Source organism: Bubalus kerabau, chromosome 18 (genome assembly GCF_029407905.1).
Source record: "Bubalus kerabau isolate K-KA32 ecotype Philippines breed swamp buffalo chromosome 18, PCC_UOA_SB_1v2, whole genome shotgun sequence".
NCBI classification, from domain to species: Eukaryota; Metazoa; Chordata; class Mammalia; order Artiodactyla; family Bovidae; genus Bubalus; species Bubalus kerabau.
The window spans coordinates 27,541,178-27,564,848 of record NC_073641.1 but is presented as its reverse complement, the minus strand read 5'-3'; positions in this window follow the sequence as shown (position 1 = coordinate 27,564,848).

Below are 23,671 nucleotides of genomic sequence, written 5' to 3'. Positions count from 1 at the left end.
TGCATTCCTGTGATAAATTTCACTTGATCAGGTTGTATGATATTTTTAAGGCATTGTTGGATATGATTTGCTAATATTTTGCAGAGGATCTTTGCATCTATGTTCACCAGTGACGCTGATCTATAATTTCCCCCTTTTGTACTATCTTTGTCTGGTTTTGCTATCAAGTTAATGCTGGCCCCAAAGAATGTGCTTGGATGCATTTCTTCCTCTGCAATATTCTGGAATAATTTGAGAAATACAGATGTTGATTTTTCTGTAAATGTTTGTTAGAATTCACCTGTGAAGCCATATAGTTCTGGACTTTCGTCTGTTGGTAGTTTCTTTAATTACTGGTAATTGATTTGTTCATAATTTATATTTTTTCCTGATTCAGTCTTGGGAGATTTTACATTTCTAGAAATTTGCCCATTTCTTCTAGGTTGTCCTTTTTATTGGCATAAAATTGTTCATTAATAATACCTTATGGCCTTTTATTGGCTTCCCAGGTGGCACTAGTGGTAAAGAACCTGCCTGCCAATACAGAAGACAAGAAATGTGGGTTTGATTCCTGGGTCAGAAAGATCCCCTGGAGGAGGAAACGGTAAACCACTCCAGCATTCTTGCCTGGAGAATCCCATGGACAGAGGAGCCTGGCAGTCTACAATCCATAAGGTCACAAAGAGTGGGAGACAACTGAAGCAACTTAGCATGCAAAGTCCTTCATATTTCTCTGGTGGCAGTTGTAACTTCTTTTTCATTTCTGATTTTACTGATTTGGGCTCTCTTTTTTCTTGATGAGCCTGGTTAAAGGATCATCAATTTTGTTTATCTTTTCAGAAAACTGGCTCTTTTACATTGATCTTTTCTATTGTGTTTTTAGTCTCTATGCTATTTATTTCTGTAAATCACAGGAATAAATTCCAGACTATGCATTCCATGGAATTCTCCAAGCCAGAATAATGGAGTGGGTCACCTTTGCCTTATCCAGGGGATCTTTCCCACCCAGGGATTGAACCCCGGTCTCCCACACTGCAGGCAGATTCTTTACCAGCTGAGCCACAAGGGAAGCCCAAGAATACTGGAGTGGGTGGCCTGTCCCTTCTCCAGGGGATCTTCCCAACCCAGGAATCAAACCAGGGTCAACTGCATTGCAGGCAGATTCTTTTTACCAACTGAGCTATCAGGAAAGCCCTAAAGGATCATCAATTTTGTTTCTCTTTTCAAAACACTAGCTCTTTTAAATTGATCTTTTCTATCATGTTTTCAGTCTCTATGTGATTTATTTCTGCTCTCATTTTTGTGATTTCTTTCCTTCTACTTAATTTGGTCTTTGTGCTTTCTCTAGTTCCTTTAGGAGCAAGGTTAGGTCGTTTATTTCAGATTTTTGCTGTTTCTTGAGGTAGGGTTATATTGCCTTAAACTTCCCCCTTAAAATTGCTTCTGCTGCATCCCATAGATTTGGGATCATTGTGTTTTCATTTTCATTTGTCTCCAGGTATTTTTTTAAATTTCTTCTTTAATTTCTTCAGTGACTCATTGGTTGTTTAGTAGCATATTATTCAGCCTCCAAGTTGTGTTTTTACAGTATTTTTCTTATAGTTAATGTCTATTCTCATAGCACTGTGGTCAGAAAAGATGACTAATGTTATTTCAATCTTGAATTTACTGCCTATTTGGTGTCCTAGCATGCAATCTATTCTGGAGCATGCTCCATGGGCACTTGAAAAGAATGCGGATTCTGCTGCTTTGTGATGGAATGTCCTATCTATCAAGTTCACCTAGTCTAATGTGTCATTTAAGGCCAGTGTTTCCTCATTGTTCTTCTATCTCGATGACCCATCCACTGATGTAAATGGGATATTGAAGTCCCCCACTATTATTTTGTTGCTATCAATTTCTTTGATAGCAATGTCTATTAAAATTTGCTTTATGTACTTAGGTGCTCCTATGTTGGGTGCATACATATTTTAAATTATTATATCTTCTTGTTTAATTGATCCATTTATCATTATGTAGTGTCTCTCTTTGTTTCTTGCTTTATTATTTGTTTTAAAGTCTATTTTTCTGGTATAGTATTGCTACCCCAGCTTTCTTTTTGTTTCTGTTTCCATAGAATATCTTTTTCCATGCCCTGACTTTCAGTCTGTATGTGTCTTTAGATAAAAAATTAGTCTTTTAGAGGCAGTATGTGTGTGTCTTATTTCTGTACCCATTCAGTTCACTTCAGTTGAGTCGCTCAGTCGTGTCCAACTCTTTGCGACCCCATGAATCACAGCAGGCCAGGCCTCCCTGTCCATCACCATCTTCCAGAGTTCACTCAGACTCATGTCCATCGAGTCAGTGATGCCATCCAGCCATCTCATCCTCTGTCGTCCCCTGCTCCTCTTGCCCCCAATCCCTCCCAGCATCAGAGTCTTTTCCAATGAGTCCACTCTTCGCATAAGGTGGCCAAAGTACTGGAGTTTCAGCTTTAGCATCATTCCTTCCAAAGAAATCCCAGGGCTGATCTCTTTTAGAATGGACTGGTTGGATCTCCTTGCAGTCCAAGGGACTCTCAAGAGTCTTCTCCAACACCACACTTCAAAAGCATCAATTCTTCGGTGCTCAGCTTTCCTCACAGTCCAACTCTCACATCCATACATGACTACTGGAAAAATCATAGCCTTGACTAGATGGACCTTTGTTGCCAAAGTAATGTCTCTACTTTTCAATATGCTATCTAGGTTGGTCATAACTTTCCTTCCAAGGAGTAAGCGTCTTTTAATTTCATGGCTGCAGTCACCATCTGCAGTGATTTGGGAGCCCAAAATAAATAAAGTCTGACACTGTTTCCACTGTTTCCCCATCTACTTCCCATGAAGTGATGGGACCAGATGCCATGATCTTCGTTTTCTGAATGTTGAGCTTTAAGCCAACTTTTTCACTCTCCACTTTCACTTTCATCAAGAGGCTTTTGAGTTCCTCTTCACTTTCTGCCATAAGGGTGGTGTCATCTGCATATCTGAGGTTATTGATATTTCTCCTGGCAATCTTGATTCCAGCTTGTGCTTCTTCCAGCCCAGCGTTTCTCATGATATACTCTGCATAGAAGTTAAATAAGCAGGGTGACAATATCCAGCCTTGACGTACTCCTTTTCCTATTTGGAACCAGTCTGTTGTTCCATGTCCAGTTCTAACTGTTGCTTCCTGACCTGCATATAGGTTTCTCAAGAGGCAGATCAGGTGGTCTGGTATTCCCTTCTCTTTCAGAATTTTCCACAGTTTTATTGTGATCCACACATAGGTGTGTACTTATTACTATTTTGTTCATTCTTTGGGGGTTGTTTTCTGGTTATTTTGATTTTTTCATCATCATTTTAGATTAACTAAAGTTTTAAGTGAATATGTCTACAGTAATTTAAAAACACACACACACACACCATGGTGAGACTTTAAAAAAGGAAAGACAAAAATGTTCTCAGTTGCAGTATTTCTTACTAGGGTTTGTCTAGACTATGAGCAAAGTAAATTGGAGACCTCAAATTCAAAGAACAGGAAAAAAAGAAATTCTGCACTGCTTATAAAAATAGCATTACATCCTTCCTTGGTATACTTTAAAAACAGATGTTTTACTTGTTTATGGTGATTTAAGTACCCCTTCCTATATTCCTTTGGAATAACTCTTACCCTGGGATAAGTCACCCTCTCACTGATAAACCTCAGCACTCTGACTCTCTGTGTTTTCTCAGGGCCTCAGCCTGGGTGGCCAGGGAACAGCACAACCACTAGATCCAATCTAGAGTAGGAGCTGAGGCAATACCAAACTATGAGTGAAAATTTAAGAGTCCCATTATTTCAGTTCAGAAGTGCTTTGAGAAAATCCCAAGGAAAGGCGTATTAGTGAACTTCCCATTGGGGTTGATGCTATGGAGCTCCACATTTTCCACCAGTACAGTATGAAAGGAGTGAAGCTCAATCCTGAGAGAATGCACCAGAGATGTGACATACAAGAGAAAAAATCTAGATCTCAGTTCCAGTAGCCCTTGGATATCTTCTGTAACCAGGCTCTGTGCTAGGTGCTGACGAGAGATAGAAAAATTATGAATGGTGGTATGGGTTCCCAGAGCCTCAAGTTTACCATCTGAAATGTTTCATAAGATTTTCTTATATGTTTGCACTTAGAGATTTTACAGTATTAGCTCTTATATTTAGGTCTATGACCCATTTTGAGCTAATTTGTGTACATGATGTGAGATAATGGTAGAGGTTTATATCTCTGTACACATCTATCCAATTGCTCCAGCACCATTTGTTGAAATGATCATTCTTTCCCCCACTGTATTATTTTGATACCTTTTCTGAAAATTAATTGGCCACATATGCATGGGTCTTTTTGTGGACTTTTTATTCTGTTCCATTGATTTATTGGTCTGTTTTTACACCAGTAATATATTGTATTGTCCTGGTTACTAGTGCTTTATCATAAGTCTCAAAATTAGATAGTGCTAGTCTTCCAACTTTGTTCCTTTTTAAAATATTTTTGATTTTTCTAGATTCTTTGAATTTCCACATAAAGTGTAGAATCAATGTAGAATCAATCAATCAAAGTGTAGAATCTCTCCAAAACAAAACAAAAAGACTACAGATATTTTGACTGGGTTTGTATTAACTTTATAAATCAATTTGGGGCAAATTAACATCTTAATTGGAGAAGGCAATGGCACCCCACTCCAGTACTCTTGCCTGGAAAATCCCATGGACGGAGGAGCCTGGAAGGTTGCAGTCCATGGGGTCGCTAAGAGTCGGACACGACTGAGCAACTTCACTTTCACTTTTCACTTTCCTGCATTGGAGAAGGAAATGGCAACTCACTCCAGTGTTCTTGCCTGGAGAATCCCAGGGACGGGGGAGCCTGGTGGGCTGCCATCTATGGGAGTCGGACACGACTAAAGTGACTTAGCATAGCATAACATCTTAATAATATTTACTATTCCCATTGATGAATATACAAAATTCCTTTTTTCCCTCATGCCTGTGTTATCAATCTTTCTAAGTATTTTTCTTGGAATTTTTTAGAATCAGTATCTCTGAAAGACTCTGTTTATCAGTATTCAGTATTGAGTATATAAATGATGTCTAATAAATGTCAAAAGTTAATAATACTACCCAGTAAATTACATGAATACATATAATTACAACAAATAATAGAAACCTAAGTTTTCCATCTAATTCTGCTAATATGCTTTTTTACTAATAGACTTTCTTCAATCATTATGCTCTTTGGTCTCTATAGTTTCACTTTTACTTAAAGGACATTAACCTTCACTTTCAGTCTTTCAGTCCCTGAACGGGTAGATCCTCAACTATGATGCAAATTGTTTACAAAGTTTAATCCTTGAGTAGCATAAAATTGTGAAATCTCAAGACTTCATTCTAGATTCTTTCTAATAGAAATAAGAAAGGACTACATGTCTTTAAATGTGCAAGTATGACATATGAGTAGGATTAAACTTCAACAAACCCAAACAGAAAAGACCTAACAATCAGAAAGGATGCCCTTCAAAAACAAACCATAGAGTAATTTTTTTTGCAAACCAACTGAATCTAAGCCCTGTTCAAGACATAAAAACAAATTTCTCTGTGTAACTTTAAGTGTCTCATAGGAAGATGGCTAAAATTCAGTGAAATTTTAATGTAGGCACAAGTTGCCTTCAAATGCCCACTTCTATGTCCTGAATCCTGAGTAGCCTCAGGCAGTTCCTCCTGTTTCCTAGAGAAGCAGTGTATTTTCCTCACACCTAGAACCATTCCATGCTTCTGATAGTTCTCTCTAATAAAATTTTAGAATTATAGGTTATTAGTGCTGCTGCTGCGGCTGCTGCTAAGTCGCTTCAGTTGTGTCCGACTCTGTGCAATCCCATAGACGGCAGCCCACCAGGCTCCGCTGTCCTTGGGATTCTCTAGGCAAGAACACTGGAGTGGGTTGCCATTTTTTTCTCCAATGCATGAAACTGAAAAGTGAAAGTGAAGTCGTTCAGTCGTGTCCGACTCTTAGTGACCCCATGGACTGCAGCCCACCAGGCTCCTCCGTCCATGGGGTTTTCCAGGCAAGAGTACTGGAGTGGGGTGCCATCGCCTTCTCCTTATTAGTGCTAGAGAGATCTTAAAAATCAAGTTACCCAATCCCCTTGTTTCATAACTGGGAAAACAGAGGCCTAGGAATATAAAATTACCTATATAGTTATATAATTTTCTGCTAATGCAGAAACTGAACTAGAATTCAAGCTTTCTACCACTTAACTTCAGGGCTGTCATACAATACTATGTCACAGAAATTAGTTTAAACTGCTATGTTAGGGTACTAATTATCCCAAGATAGTTCCATTTATGTTCTTTTTAATTAAGGGAGTAATATACAAAAATTAGTTTTTTTTAATTGCAGATAATGTACAAGTCTCACTTGCTCCTACAAAATCCCACTCCCACTTCCTGATGCACTTTTCTGTTTCTTCCTGATGTACTTTTAATTCTCAAATTGATCTATATCTTATTTTCCTTTGTATTTACATACAAATATTTCTACATATAATTTTATCTTTAAGGTGATTTTTAAGCAAATATTAGAATTACCTCTTGCTGGCAATTTGGTTTGTCTATATCTTGACTTACCATAAAGGAGATCTAACACATAATATTCCACATTGTGCCAAATGTTCTGTTATCCACTCAACATCATAGCTTCCTCCTCTAAGTTCTTATCATCACAAGGGAAAAGCTCAAAAATAAATTTCCCAAAATTCCTTTAAATTATGGTTATGGGTTAAATACTATTAGCAAGGGTTACTAAGAAAGCAACAGAGGAGAGCCAATATTTTCTAGCAATCATTGCAGACAGGTATGTGGACAAATGGAAAAAGATGGACGTTCACAGCAGTTTCTAAAAAGCTCCTGAAAATCACCTGCTGTCTGTGGGGGAAGGAAAAGGTGGGCTGAATTGAGAGAGTAGCATTGAAACATGTACATCACCGTGTGTGAAATAGATAGCTAGTGGGAAGTTGCTGTGTAACACAGGGAGCTCAGTCCAGTGCTCTGTAACAACCTAGAGAAGTGAGATGGGGGTAGGGGAGGCAGGTTCCAGAGCGAGGGGATATATGTGTATACTTAAGACTTATTCATGTTGTTGTACAGCAGAAACCAACACAACATTGTAAAGCAATTTGTTGTTCGATCGCTAAGTCATGTCCAACTCTTTGTGAATCCATGGTCACACCAAGCTTCCCTGTCCTTCGCTCTCTCCCGGAATTTGCTCAAACTCATGTCCATTGAGTCAGTGATGCCAGCCAACAATCTCATTCTCTGTCGCCCCCTTTTCCTGCCCTCAATCTTTCCCAGCATCAGAGTCTTTTCCAAAAGAGTCGGTTCTTCTTATCAGGTGGCCAAAGTACTGGAGCTTCAGCAAAGCAATTATCCTCCAATTAAAAATATTATCTTCCAATTAAAAATAGTTTTTTAAAAAAGAGGAATAGGGGGAAAAAATCACCTGCTGTCCAACTTTAAAAAGCCTCACAAAATGGCTTCACTGGGGAAGTCTACCAAACACACAAAGAAGAACCTATACCAATCCTTCTCAAACTCTTCCAAAAGACTGAAGAGGAAAGAACAATCCCAAAGCCATTCTATTAATTAATCTTCAACAAAGGAGGCAAGACTATACAATGGAGAAAAGATAGTCTCCAAGTGGTAATGGGAAAGTTGGACAGCTGCATATAAATCAAAGAAGTTATAACACTCTCTCATACCATACACAAAATGACTTAAAGATTTAAATATAAGACAGGACATTTTTGCTCTTGGACTGGAAGAATTAATATTGCTAAAATGGCCATACTACCCAAAGTAACCTACAGACTTAATGCTGCTGCTGCTGCTAAGTCGCTTCAGTCGTGTCCGACTCTGTGCGACCCCATAGACAGCAGCCCACGAGGCTCCTCTGTCCCTGGGATTCTCCAGGCAAGAATACTGGAGTGGGTTGCCATTTCCTTCTCCAATGCATGAAAGTGAAAAGTGAAAGTAAAGTCACTCAGTCATGCCTGACTCTTAGCGACCCCATGGACTGCAGCCTACCAGGCTCCTCCGCCCATGGGATTTTCCAGGCAAGAGTACTGGAGTGGGTTGCCATTGCCTTCTCCAACAGACTTAATGCAATCTCTATCAAATTATTAATGGTATTTTTCACAGAACTAGAACAAATAATCCTAAAACTTATATGGACCCACACCAGACTCAGAATTGCCAAAGCTGGAGGCATAGCCCTCCCAGATTTTAGACAATACTATAAGCTACATCACTCTGATATCAAAACCAGACAAAGGCACTAACAAAAAAGAAAATAGCAGGCAAATATCTGATGAATATACGTGCAAAAATTCTCAACAAAATATTAGCAAATTGAATCCAACAACATGTAAAAAAGATCATACACCATAACAAAGTTGAATTCATCCCAGGATCACAAGGATGTGTCAGCATAAACAAAGCAATCAATGTGATACACCACATGAACAAAAGAAAAAACAAAAACCACATGATCATCTCAACAGATGCAGAAAAAACATTTGATAAAATTCAACATCCATTCATCATCTAAACAAACAAACAAAAAACTCTTACCAAAGTGGGAATAGAGGGAACATACCTCAACACAATAAAAGATATTTCTGGCAAGCCTACAGCCAACATAACACTTAATAGTGAAAAGATGAAAGCCTTCCTGCTAAAATCTGCAACAAGATAAGAATGCCCATTCTCACAACTTCTATTCAACATAGTATTGAAAGTCTAGTCACAGCAGTCAGACAAGAAAAAGAAATAAAATGTATCCAAATTGGAAGGGAAGAGTTAAAATTGTCATTTTATATGCAGATGACATGATACTACATATAGAAAATCCTGAAGACTCCACATAAAAATTACTAGAACTGATAAATCCAGCAAGGTAGCAAGATACAAGATTAACATACATATCAGCTGCATTTCTTTATACTAACAAAATAATCATAAAGGAAAGGTAAAAAACTCCATTTTAAAATCAAATAAAAAATAAAATACTTAGGAATAAATCTGACCAAAGAGGTAAAAAATTTATCTCCTGAGAACTATAAAACATTGACAGAGGAAATTGAAGATGATACAAAGAAATGGAAAGATATCCCATGCTCCTGGACTGGAAGAATTAATATTGCTAAAATGGCCATACTACCCAAAGTAACCTACAGATTTAATGCAATCTCTATCAAATTACTAATGGCATTTTTCACAGAACTAGAACAAATAATCCTAAAATTTATATGGGCCCATATCAGACCCAGAATTACCAAAGCTGGAAGCATAGCCCTTCGTGACTTTAGACAATACTACAGTAATCAAAACAGAGTGGTGCTGGCACAAAAACAGACATATTGATCAGTGGAACAGAATAGAGAATCCAGGGGAGAAAAAAACACCCACATACCTAGAGTCAAATAATCTTCAACAAAGGAGGCAAGACTACACAATGGAGAAAAGATAGTCTCCAAGTGGTAATGGAAACGTTGGACAGCTGCATGTAAATCATTGAAGTTATAATACTCTCTCATACCATACACAAAAATAAACTCAAAACGACTTAAAGATTCCTTTTAATTATTTACTTATTTATTTCATTTTAATTGGAGGCTAATTACTTTACAATATTGTAGTGGTTTTTGCCATACATTCACATGAATCAGCCACAGGTGTACATGTGTTCCTCATCCTGAACCCCCCTCCCACCTCCCTCCCCGTCCCATCCCTCAGGGTCATCCCAGTGAACCAGCCCTGAGCACCCTGTCTCATGCCTCGAACCTGGCTGCTGCTGCTGCTAAGTCGCTTCAGTCGTGTCCGACTCTGTGTGACTCCATAGACGGCAGCCTACCAGGCTCCTCCATCCCTGGGATTCTCCAGGCAAGAACACTGGAGTGGGTTGCCATTTGGGCTTCCCTGGTGGCTCAGAGGTTAAAGTGTCTGCTGGGTTCGATCCTTGGGTGGGGAAGACCCCTGGAGAAGAGTCTGACTTGACTGAGTGACTTCACTTTCACTTTTAACTTTCATGCATTGGAGAAAATTCATCCCTCCACGGGATTCTCCAGGCAAGAGTACTGGAGTGGGTCACCATTGCCTTCTCCCATCAAACCTGGACTGGCCATCTATTTCACATATGATAACATACATGTTTCAATGCTATTCTCTCAAATCATCCCACCCTCGCCTTCTCCCACAGAGTCCAAAAGACTGTTCTTTACATCTGTGTCTCTTGCTGTCTCACATATAGGGTCATCGTTACCATCTTTCTAAATTCCATATATATGCGTTAATATACTGTATTGGTGTTTTTCTTTCTGACTTACTTCATGACTTAAAGATTTAAATATAAGACAGGACACCATAAAACTCCTAGAAGAGAACATAGGCAACATGTTCTCTGACATAAATTATAACAATGTTTTCTTAGGTCAGTCTCCCAAGGCAATAGAAAAAAAAGTAAAATGAACAAATGGGACCTGATCGAACTTACAAGCTTATGCACAGCAAAGGAAACCATAAAAAATGAAAAGACAACCTACAGACTAGGAGCAAATATTCACAAACAATGCAACTGACATGGGCTTAACTTCCAAAATACACAAACAATTTATAAAACTCAATAATAAAACAATAAACAACCCAATCAAAAAATAGACAGAAGACCTAAATAGATATTTCCCCAAAGAAGATATAAAGATGGAAAATAATAACATGAAAAGATGCACAACATTATTTATTATTAGAGAAATGTAAATCAAATCTATAATGAGGTATCACCTCACACCAGTCAAAAGAACTATCATCAAAAAACCTTCAAACAATAAATACTGGAGAGGATGTGGAGAAAAGGCAACCCTCTTGCACTGTTAGTGGGAATATAATATACAGCCACTTTGTAGAACAACATAAAAATTCCTTTAAAAAGACATACAGATGGCTAACAAATACATGAAAAGATGCTCAACATCACTTATTATCAGAGAAATGCAAATCAAAACCACAATGATGTACCATCTCACGCCAGTCAGAATGGCTGCTATCAAAAAGTCTACAAACAATAAATGCTGGAGAGGGTGTGGAGAAAAGGGAACCCTCTTACACTGTTGGTGGGAATGCAAACTAGTACAGCCACTATGGAGAACAGTGTGGAGATTCCTTAAAAAACTGGAAATAGAACTGCCATACGACCCAGCAATCCCACTGCTGGGCATACACACTGAGGAAACCAGAATTGAAAGAGACACGTGTACCCCAATGTTCATCACAGCACTGTTTACAACAGCTAGAACAAGGAAGCAACCTAGACGTCCACTGGCAGACATCAGTGGATAAGAAAACTGTGGCACATATACACAATGGAATATTACTCAGCTATTAAAAAGAATGCATTTGAATCAGTTCTAATGAAGTGGATGAAACTGGAGCCTATTATACAGAGTGAAGTTAAGTTGGAAAGAAAAACACCAAAACAGTGCATTAATGCATATATATGGAATTTAGAAAGATGGTAACGATGACCCTATATGCGAGACAGCAAAAGAGAGAGCAAGAGAGACAGTCAAAAGAGACTTTTGGACTCTATGGGAGAAAGCAAGGGTGGGATGATCTGAGAGAATAGCACTGAAACATGTATATTACCATACGTGAAACAGATCACCAGTCCAGGTTTGATGCATGAGACGGGGCACTCAGAGCCACTGCACTGGGAAGACCCTGAGGGATGGGATGGGGAAGGAGGTGGGTGGGGGGTTCAGGATGGAGGACACGTGTACACCCATGGCTGATTTGTGTCAATGTATGGCAAAAGCCACTACAATATTGTAAAGTAATTAGCCTCCAATTATAATAAATTAATTTTTAAAAAGACAAATTAAAAAAATTAGGAACAAAACTATCATTGACACAGCAATCCTACTAATGGGCATATACCTTGAGAAAACCATAATTCAGAAAGACATATGTACCGCAATGTTCTTTCCAGCACTATTTACATTAGATAGCTACTGGTAAGTTGCTATACAACACAGGGGGTTCAACCTGGTGCTCTGTGACAAACTAGAGGAGTAGGGTGAGGTGGAGTGGGGAAAGGAGGTTCAAGAGGGAGGGGACATATGTATACTTAATGTCTTATTTACATAGTTGTATGGCAGAAACCAATATCACACCGTAAAGCAATTATCCTACAACTAAAAATAAATTTAAAAATGGACAATTAATAAAACACAGTCTACAAATACCAAAGGCTAGAGAGGTTGTGGAGAAAAAGGAACCCTCCTGGTGGGAATGTAAATTCCTGCAGTCAGGATGGAAAACAGCATGCTGCTGCTGCTGCTGCTGCGTCTCTTCAGTCGTGTCCAACTCTGTGCGACCCCATAGACTGCAGCCCACCAGGCTCCCCCATCCCTGGGATTCTCCAGGCAAGAGCACTGGAGTGGGTTGCCATTTCCTTTTCCAATGCATGAAAGTGAAAAGTGAAAGTGAAGTCGCTCAGTCATGTCCGACTCTTCGCGACCCCATGGGCTGCAGCCTACCAGGCTCCTCTGTCCATGGGATTTTCCAGGTGAGAGTACTGGAGTGGGGTGCCATTGCCTTCTCCGGGAAAACAGCATGGAGGTTCCTTAAAAAACTAAAAATAGAGTTTCTATATGCTCTAGCAATCCCACTCTTGGGCATATATCCAGAAAAAACTCTAATGTGAAAAGCTGCATGCACCACATATGTTCAGAGCAGTATTATTTACAATAGCCCAGACATGGAAGCGACACAAATGTCCATCAACAGATGAATGGATAAAGAAGATGTGGTATATAGATATAATGGAATACTGCTGCCGCTGCTAAGTCACTTCAGTCGTGTCTAACTCTGTGCGACCCCAGAGACTGCAGCCCATCAGGCTCCCCCATCCCTGGGATTCTGCAGGCAAGAACACTGGAGTGATTGCCATTTCCTTCTCCAATGCATGAAAGTAGAAAGTGAAAGTGAAGTCACTCAGTCGTGTCCGACTCCTAGCAACCCCATGGACCACAGCCTACCAGGCTCCTCTGTCCATGGGATTTTCCAGGCAAGAGTATTGGAGTAGGGTGCCATTGCCTTCTCCGATAATGGAATACTACTTAGCCACAAAAAAGAATAAAATAATGCCATTTAAAGCAACAAGGATGGATCTAAATATTATTATACTGAGTGAAGTATTCAGAGAGAGAAAGATAAATACCATATGATATCAGTTACATCTGGAATCTAAATGATACAAATAAACTTATTTACAAAACAGAAACAGACTCACAGACATAAAAAGTGAATTTGCAGTTACCAAACGGGAAAAAGGTAGGAGATGCATAAGTCAGGAATTTGCAATTAGCAGATACAAACTATTATATATAAAATAGATAAACAACAAGGTCTTATCGTAGAGCACAGGAAATTATATTCAATACTCTGTTATAAACTATGATAGAAAAAAACATGAAAAAGAACATATATACGTATAACTGAATCACTTTGCTGTACACTGGAAACTAATACAACATTGTAAACCAACTACACTTCAAAGATTTTTCAAAGTACCTTATATTGGGGCGTTAAAATCTAACGTTAAAGAAAAAAAAAGGCTCATGAAGATCAAGTATATTAATGAAGGCTTATTTGAAGGACAGAATTTCCTAGGATTTCTCTAGACACAGGTTTCCTTCCTGGATCAGTAGGGCCATCATCTCCCATGTCTTTTGTCAAGCTGTACATCTCACTTTTTATTTTCTTTCAAACAAACAAACAAATGAAAAGTTTGTTTTCATTCAGAGTCCTTTTAGTTAATCCAGAAGCAGCACTATAAACTGCATTCTGATATTTTCTTAGGGATACTGCTGAGGACATTGCTAATTTCTTTCAGAGCTAATTGTCAAAAGAAACATCTGTCCATATAAGAAAATGATGTATTAATCATTTAACTAATCACTTTGGTTGACAAGAAAGTCAGAGTTAACTTACACTCAATTTTCAAAAACTGTGTAGGACATAATGGCTTATATGTTGTATGTTTTTAAAGACAACATATTTTTCACCTCATATATAGCATAATGTATTTACCTATTCTCTTGTTGGATATTTAGTTCAGTTCAGTTCAGTCACATCTTACTCTTTGCAACCCCACGACTGCAGCACTCCAGGCCTCCCTGTACATCACCGACTCCTGGGGTTTACTCAAACTCATGTCCATGGAGTGGGTGATACCATCCAACCATTTCACCCTCTGTTGTCCCCTTCTCCTCCCCCCTTCAATCTTTCCCAGCATCAGGGTTTCCAATGAGTCAGTTCTTCGCAGCAGGTAGCCAAAGTATCAGAGCTTCAGCTTTAGCATCAGTCCTTCCAATGAATATTCAGGACTGATTTCCTTTAGGATAGACTGGTTGGATCTCCTTGCAGTCCAAGGGATTCTCAAGAGTCTTCTCCAACACCACAGTTCAAAAGCATCAATTCTACGGTACTTTGGATATTTAACTTCTTTCCAATTTCCATTTAATAAATTATACTGAAATTCAAACATAAATTATAAATTTTTACAAGCTACTCTAAAATTTTTCTTAGGATAGCTCACTGCAAGAGGCATTATTAAAGGACATACACATATATAGAGAGGCTGTTTTATTTCCGTTACATTTGGTAGGGGATGGAGGGGTTGAGTTAGTCCTGTTTAGTCACACCCTAGTATAGATGCAGATTCCCCTTGTCCCACCATCACCCCTCAGGTGCTGAGGGCCCACCTTCTTTCTCAGGGCATCTAAGAGTATTCCAAGTCACTGAAAAGAGGGGTCTCTTTGCCTATAGACAAATAGGAATTGAGCATAATCTTTCTGAATGATCACTGGGAGATAATTAGCTACTGAATCTGGAAGGCTTCCACCAATGTCCATATGAAGGGCATCTAAGTAGGTCCTCAGAGCAGGCTATGTGTAATATTCAGTGACAGGGAAACAAAATGGTCCACCAACACTGGTTTTGCTCCCAAGTTACTCCCTGGTGCCAGCAATGTATGCATTCAATCTAGGGTAAACAGGAGCTGACTCTATTCCTACCCACAAAACCTCAGCAGGTCCTAGTGACCCTCTAACTTGCTATATGCATCTAGTGTTGTATAAATTCTTTTTAAATAGAATTTACCTATTCAGTTTTGGCTGTGCTGGGTCTCTCTTGCTGCACGGGCTTTTCTCTAGTTGTGGCCAGCAGGGGCTACCCTCTAGCTGTGGTACGTGGGCACTGTGGTGGCTTCTCGTGTTGCAGAGCACAAGCCCTGGGGCACACGGGGTTTCAGTAGTTACAGCTCCCAGGCTCTAGAACACAGGCTCCACAGTTATGGCACCCTGGATTAGCTGCTCTGCAGCATGTGGGATCTTTCCAGATCAGGAAGTCTGAACCCTTGTCTCCTGCATTGGTCGGTGGATTCTTTACCACTGAGCCACCAGGGAAGCCCTATAAATTTTTACAAGGCCTCAAACCTTATGCAATGCTTTGAGCTACAAACAAGTAAATAAGAAAAATTACGTACTGTAGAGTAGAAATTGGCAAACTACAGCTCACGGGCCAAATCTGGTCTGCAGCTTATTTTTGTAAATAAAATCTTATTGGAGCACAGTTATGTTCATCCATTTATGTGCTATGACAGCTTTCTGCTGCAACTGCAGAGTTGAGCAGTTGTGATTGAAACCTTAAAAACATTTACTATCTGGCCCTTTACAGAAAAAGGTCTCTAAGTCCTGCTCTAGAATCTACAACTGAGCTAGCTACTGTATTTACATATGCCCCTACTCATCTGTTGAGCCTCCTCAGCACAACATAACTTTCTCACTCCACTTATGAATGTCCTGCACCATATTACTGCATTGTTAATACTGCAGCTGGCCTCCTTAACTTCAGTCCATCTCATCTACTTGTCCTAATTTTTAAATTTCACTCATCTCCTCCCACTCAATTTTGGTTCATAACTTAATATGTACATACTATGACTGAGCTACTGAACTGAACTGATGTTTCAGTCACTTAATAATGAATATGCTAAGTGGCATTTTTCTCTTTGCAAATGATGGACTTGAGTATTTTCAAATGCTTCGTGAGCAGCACTATTGATATTTCTTTTTCTCTTATTCCTGGTAAATATTATGCTGTGTCTGTGTGGTCACAATCATTTCCATCACAAAAGACTCCAAACCCAGGATTACCTCATCCCAATAGAAACAAAAGGGAAAAGGAAGGAGGCTGAAGGGAAAACTAAAGTAAAACCATTTTCAGTGATATCAAAGGGACTTAGAGATAATAAAGTATACTTCTTACAAATAAATGTGCCCTTGTTTCAAAAAGCTTTTGTGGCATAGAAAACTATCTTTAGAGTATTAGAAATTGGCATTAGATAGAAAGGAAGATAGAAAGGATCATTAAAATTAAAAATCAATTAAAACTTAAAATATTTGCCTAAATCAAATTAAATGACACACAAGAAAACACACGGCTATTTCAGAACTATATATACAATTCCAAGATACTCTAGACTCCTAGTTAAATAGCTAGTTAGTTAATCACTGTTTCCAACTGACGTAACAAGGACGTACTTGCGTGTATTATTTACAAGACCAAATACATGATTAAGAAAAAGACACAGTTTAAAACACCCACTTTTAATGTTTTTGTTATACAAGTGGACCCAGATTTGTGATTAAAACTCGTCAGAGAAGAATGTGAAAAAGTGGTATGAATCATTACTGATTTCCTGCCTTGCCCCTCTCCAAAGAACCTCATCCTTTTCCTCAACTAAAAATACAGAAAACACTGACAGTTCTAAAACCACTTAGAAAGAAAGCAATTTGTTTAAAAAAAAATTTTTTTTTTAATCTCTAATACAAAACCTTCTTACCTAACTGATCATATGTCACTTAAGTCCTTCCTGGAGTTACAAAAGTGATTCATAGCTTAATATAGTTGTAGATAATTTTAGAAAGAGCGTCTTTTGTTTAAATGAATGTGAAACCTTCTGCCAAGCTTCGGAAACTGCTGCTTTCATTGGCATGCTGACTATTAAAAGGTGAGATAGCCTTTGGTAGTTTTACCTAGTGTCTTCCACGGGAAAAGAAAAAAGAAGGCCTAAATGGTTTCCAGAGAATTATTTTTACCTCTAATCCTATGATTACACTGTTTGATGAAATCCAAGCAAAAGTCAATTTTTAAAACTTCACATAGTGTTGAAAGATAGATCCATTTTCAAGTTTTCGAATTTAGGAGTCCTTCCCAAACTAATGTCCATCATTTAGCCTTTCTTTTTTTTTCCTTCCATGTACTGTGGGAATTGAGTGTTAAATTCATTTTCTCCTCCCCCACCACCATTCCCAGCACCAGCTCTACAAAGTGTAAAACTGTGTCTGACCTGTCTGATGTTCCCTTTCAATATCTCCCTCCTTAACTTTGCTCAGAATTTTCTTCCAGGAATCCAGCACCATACACTGGGCTCTGTATTAGTTACAAATTACCCCACAATTTAGTGGTTTAAAACAGTAAGTATTTATTATCATGTAGTTTCTGTATCCCAGGAATTTTAATGTGTATTAACCAGGTAGTTCTGTCTTCAGGTCTCTCGTGACACTGGAGTCAAATAGTCAAAGGCTTCATTCGGGCTGGAGAATTTACTTCCAACATACCTCAGGCATATACCCACTAATTTGTGCTGATTGTTAGCAGAAGGCCTGAGATCTTCACCAAAAGAAATTCTCTATAAAGCTGCTTGAGTGTCTTCAAACCATGACAGCTGATTTTCCCCAGAATGACTGATTTAAGAGTGAGTAATGTATTGATGCTTTTGAACTGTGGTGTTGGAGAAGACTCTTGAGAGTCCCTTGGACTGCAAGGAGATCCAACCAGTCCATTCTGAAGGAGATCAGCCCTGGGTGTTCTTTGGAAGGAATGATGCTAAAGCGGAAACTCCAGTACTTTGGCCACCTCATGCGAAGAGTTGACTCTTTGGAAAAGACTCTGATGCTGGGAGGGATTGGGGGCAGGAGGAGAAGAGGACAACAGAGGATGAGATGGCTGGATGGCATTACTGACTCGATGGACGTGAGTCTAAGTGAACTCCGGGAGTTGGTGATAGACAGGGAGGCCTGGCATGCTGTGATTCATGGGGTCGCAAAGAGTCAGACATGACTGAGCGGCTGAACTGAACTGAACTGAATGCAGGTCTGATGGTTAAAATACTGCACTCCCAATGCAGGGGGCCCAGGTTTGATTCCTAGTCAAGGAACTAGATTCCTGCATGCTGCAACTTAAGATGGAAGATCCCGTGTTCCACAACCAGTGCAGCCAAATAAAAACAGTTTTTAAAGAAGTGAGTAATGCAGAAGTCTCAGTGGGACCAGACTTTGAGAATTATTTTCATAATGTCCTATTAGTTACAAATTAATCCTCACTCAAAGTGCTACAAGGGCTTCCCAGGTGGCTCAGCGGTAAAGAATCTACCCGTCAAGCAAGAGACAAGGGTTCAATCCATAGGTCAGGAAAATCCCCTGAGAAGGAAAAGGAAATAGCAATAGAAGGAGAAGGAAATAGCAACCCACTCCAGTATCTTGCCTGGGAAATCCCATGAACAGAGGAGCCTGGTGGGCTGCAGTCCGTGGGGTCGTAAAGAGCTGGACACAACCTAATCACTAACCAGCAGCAGCAGTAGCAGTAAAGTGGTAGAAACCACACAACTGCAACTACCAGGAAGCAAGAATCACTGGGGGCCTCTTGGAGGTTCCCACATACCCTAACTGCCCAAGGCCTCCCATCTTGGCCTGCCTGCCTGTCTGCATTTATCCCAGCCATTCTCTCCAGATGGCTTCCCAACCAGAGCAAATTTTTAGTATGTTTATGATCTTACTTCTCTATTCTTTGCTAAGTATAGCTTTGCTGATCTGCTAAGTTAATTTTATTAATCTGTTCAGAGAATACTACAGGGGGGAAAGTATTATTTCCAGTTCACACTCTCCTTCAGCAGAGGATAAAAGAGCCAAGTCCCTGATAAGCACTAACTCTAGTGATGGAAACATCAGGTATACTACAAACAGATGGGGGAATGCTTTGTATTAAGTCCTGGAAAATCTCACCACGTAGGTATATACTTGATTCCTAAATCCAGTTCATAGGAAAAATCTGCACAATAGGACAATTCTAGTCATAAATTTTCACTTCTGCTTTCTATTGGCTGAAATTAAATAGACCATGCTCTAATCCCTATGCACAGTTGTGTATCCTCAGAGCCTGCCACAGAGTAAGCATTCAATAAATACTAGTTCAATAAAAGAAGGAAGGTCCAGTTAGATTTGATTTCTGAATAAATGATATAGCACTGATTAGGTACCCACCTCGGAGAAGGCAATGGCACCCCAGTCAAGTACTCTTGCCTGGAAAATCCCATGGATGGAGGAGCCTGGTGGGCTGCAGTCCATGGGGTAGCTGAGGATTGGACACGACTGAGCGACTTCACTTTCATTTTTCACTTTCATGCATTGGAGAAGGAAATGGCAACCCACTCCAGTGTTCTTGCCTGGAGAATCCCAGGGATGGGGGAGCCTGGTGGGCTGCCGTCTATGGGATCGCACAGAGTCAGACACGACTGAAGCGACTTAGCAGCAGCAGCAGGTACCCACCTGCTTTCTAGAAATTCAATAGGTACAACTTTAGTGAAGAAGATCAGACAAAAAGAAAAAAACTTGTTCAACACACTTTATGTCAATGTAACACAGTCACTGTTAGAGGAGAACAATTAGAAACAGCTCTCTGAAGCAAAAAAGCCAGATAGGGGATGACTTCATTGGAGTTATATATTTAAGACTCAAAATTAAAAACAGTAATTATGAGAGACTAACAATAGTAACTCCCACTTACTGAACATCCAACTTGAGCCATGTACTTTGCATACATAAGCCATACCTCCTTCAACAACCCTAAAGGACTGATACTAGGAACCTTATTCCAAAAGGAAAAAATAATGGCTAGAGACAGAGCTGAATTTCAAACCCAGGTCCACCCAACTCCAAAGCACAAATGTTTTCTTCAGTGCCATGATAATTAACTGGGTTGCTGCCTCTAATCAAAAGCCAGGCTCACAGGTTGTTACCAATGGAAACTGAAGTAGACCTTGGCTCCTCTGTCATCTGCCTGGGCTCATGTGTACCAGTGTTGTCGAACTGGCTCACTGCAATTGTGGGCTTGCCCAATAGGTAGGCCTGCAAGACACAGGCACTTTATAGGGTTCATCCCTGACTCTAAAACTTTATTGAGGAGTACAGAAAAAATATGACTGGGTTAAGGCTCGCCACAGCAGCGAAGCTTATAAACTGTGGTGCTGTGTATAAATTGGAGGAGGACAGAGAAGAGAAGAATACAATATTTACACTTCTTGAGAAACAGTAAGTTATTTATTCCTTGGTGGTATACAGATATACACAAATGATTAATTTTTCTGTATATCATTACTTTTTTATTATGTCTCAACATTCACCTCTGCATAAGTGTTCTAAGCTATAAGAAAGGATTTTAAGGAAAAACAGAAGAAAAGGAAATTATTTTCTAGGCTCACATATGGCCATCAAGCAAACAACCTCCAAAGAAAAAAATCATCTATAAACTACAGGTTTACAGTTTCAAAAATGTTGGGAACATAATGTGCTAAATTCTATCATCTGATTACTCAGTGCTAAATAATACTAAAGTTCTTAAAAAAGGAAAAAAGAAAAGTGAAGAAATTCTCATTAAAAGGATTATTCATAAACTTGTGAGCTATTTAATCCTCCATGACCAGCAGTAAGAAAGAGTAGCTTTTATTTCTTAAAATTTCATTTAAAAAACCTTGTGTTCTCATTCTCTTCTTTGCATGTCATTGAGAACTTGTTTTAAAATCCAAGTTCTCTGGAATTTTAATAATTTCTGTATTTTCAGCTTTGTCCTGGCATTGTGCAGGATACAAAGAAGTATAAAACTAGTCTTTTCCTTTACAATAGCAGTTCTCAACTTTGAGCATGCAATCGAATCACCTGGAAGGCTTGTTAAAATATAACATCCTGGGACCCACACCTAGAATTTCTAATTCAACAGTCTTGGGGTGGGGCCTAAGAAATTAGAGGTCTGACAAATTCTCAGATGATATTGATACTACAGTCCAGGAACTATAGTTGGAGAATCACCACTATAGAACCAAGTCTCTCTTCTAGATAAGGAGGCAAGGCATAGACACGTATGAAGCGAAGTAATTCTATGCAGTAGCATCAGATCAGACACCAACACAAAATAACAAGTGGCACAAGAAAGTGTGATGAACTCTAAGGAAGGAGTAATAGCAGAGACAGGAGTCATCAGAAAGGAGGTGAGACTAGGGTTGATTCTCATTAAATGAGCAGGAGGAAGGGGAGGAAGGACATCTCAGACCTACCTACAGATCTTGTGTTTCACAAAGCAACCAAGTCACTCTGAGAAGAGATTCTCTACTGGTCAATACAGGCCGATAGGTTTGAAAAATACGCTGGGCCAATGAATGCAGAGAAGTGTTGGAGTGGTTAAGTTGCTCGGTCATGTTCGACTCTTGAGACCCCATGGACTATGGCCTGCTAGGCTCCTCTGTCCATGGGATTCTCCAGGGTTGCCATTTCCTTCTCCAGGGGATCTTCCTGACCCAGGAATTGAAGCTGGGTCTTCTGCTTTGCAGGCAGATTGTTTATCGACTGAGCTACGAGGGAAGAGAAGTACTAAAGGATTCACTGGCCTTAGGAACCACTGACAGTTTTCCAGCAGGAAAGTAAGGATTTTACTCAAGATTTAATGAGGATGTTGGTGAGGATTAAAAGGCAACAACATATACATCTGATTGGTGCCAGGAGAGACTAGACATAGGGAGGCACCAGCTAGATGGTAAATGCTGTGATCTAGGTCTGAGGTGATAAAAGCCTGAAAGGGTTGAAGCAACAGAAATCTAAGAGAAAGAGACAGATTGAAAGGGGTAGAGAATTTAGTAGCTTACCTGATACAAAGGCCAATGCAAATGAGAGAAGAGAGTCAAAGTTTACTGAGGTTATGAATCCTATGACTTTAAAGAAAACTATAACAAAATACTTCACCCTGTTGGGCAATACCCAAGTATTTCTGATGACAATATAATATCAGAAGGTACTGACATTTAGGGAGGAATGGGAGAGTCTATTTTGGCAAGTTTCAAACTTTCCCTCATCTTACAGGGTCAGGATTTCAAGTCTGAATCTCATTTGTGTCCAAACTCATTTAAACTCTTTAAAAAGTGATTTCCTGTTTTAAAGAGAAAAAATAAAATAAAATAAAAATATATATCTATTTCTTTTAAATTATTCAAAGGGTTTAAATACTTCTTAGACATCAAACAACCCTTAAGAAATAATATTTTGATGATTAATCAAAAACATATGGGTTAAATTTCCTTTCAAATACACATTGTGTTTGGAAAGTAAGGATAAGACTACTTCATGAAATGAGTTTGCTCTTTTATCAAACCCAAAATGGCTAAAAAACTCTTCAAACATTCGAATTCCAGCCAGATTTATCCTAGCCTTGTTTCTGTGTTATTGAATATCAGAACATTTTAGGCCATTTTACTTTTCTTAGTCAATGAAGCATGACATTGGTTTCCACAAGCCATAATATTTATGGACTGCTTTGACATGTACATCTGTAAGATAGGTAATGCAGTCAAATCAGTTGAATGCTCCACTGAGAGCTTCCATACACATCCAAGAGTGCCCAATGCTGTCAGCAATCTATGATGGTGGTTTTCATATTTGGCAAGAGAGACTGTTCTTCCAAGTTAAATCCTCCTCCCTAAGGAGTCATGTGGAAACTGACGAGCTTGCTAGCTGTGGCCCACTCAGCACCCCCACCATCAACCTACACACACACACACACATACACACACACACACAGGCAAAATTGTATGGCTCTTGCATCTTTCTTATACATTATTACTTCCATTTAGCACAAACTCCATTACCCTCATCTCCCAAGACCCTATTACTTATCTTCCTATACTTCTAATTAATATTTCCCTGATTCCTACATTGTATTCCTTCAAAGCCCTACTCCTCTTCTGCAAAAACAGGTAATAACAGCCTATTCACTGGATAAATTAATTCACAATTTCTTCACACCTGAGGGGTAGGAAGAACCTCAGAGGTCACTAAGTTCAGCCCTCTTGTTATAAGCCAAGTGTAAGAGAGTTTCCCTATGAGACACAGCTGGTCAGTAGCCAAGTCAGGATTAGAGTACAAGTCTCCTGATTTCCTTTCCATTTCCACCCCCCCACCCAATACACCACATTATCTCTTGGACACCTGCTTTTTACAAGTGACTGCATGACTCCTCAGTGACTGTCTATCTCTTTAAATCAAAAAAGAACCATTTCCCTGGCTGACTGCCTAGTCATTTGCTCTCAATTTTCTGTAACTATCCCAGCTAACATGGTCAGCCTTCCTAGAAGATGCTATCATCAGGGGAGATACTATTGGTGAAAAGGGCATTTCCAGGGTGCTTATATCATATTTCATTATTTAGTCGTGCTAACTCAACTCATGCC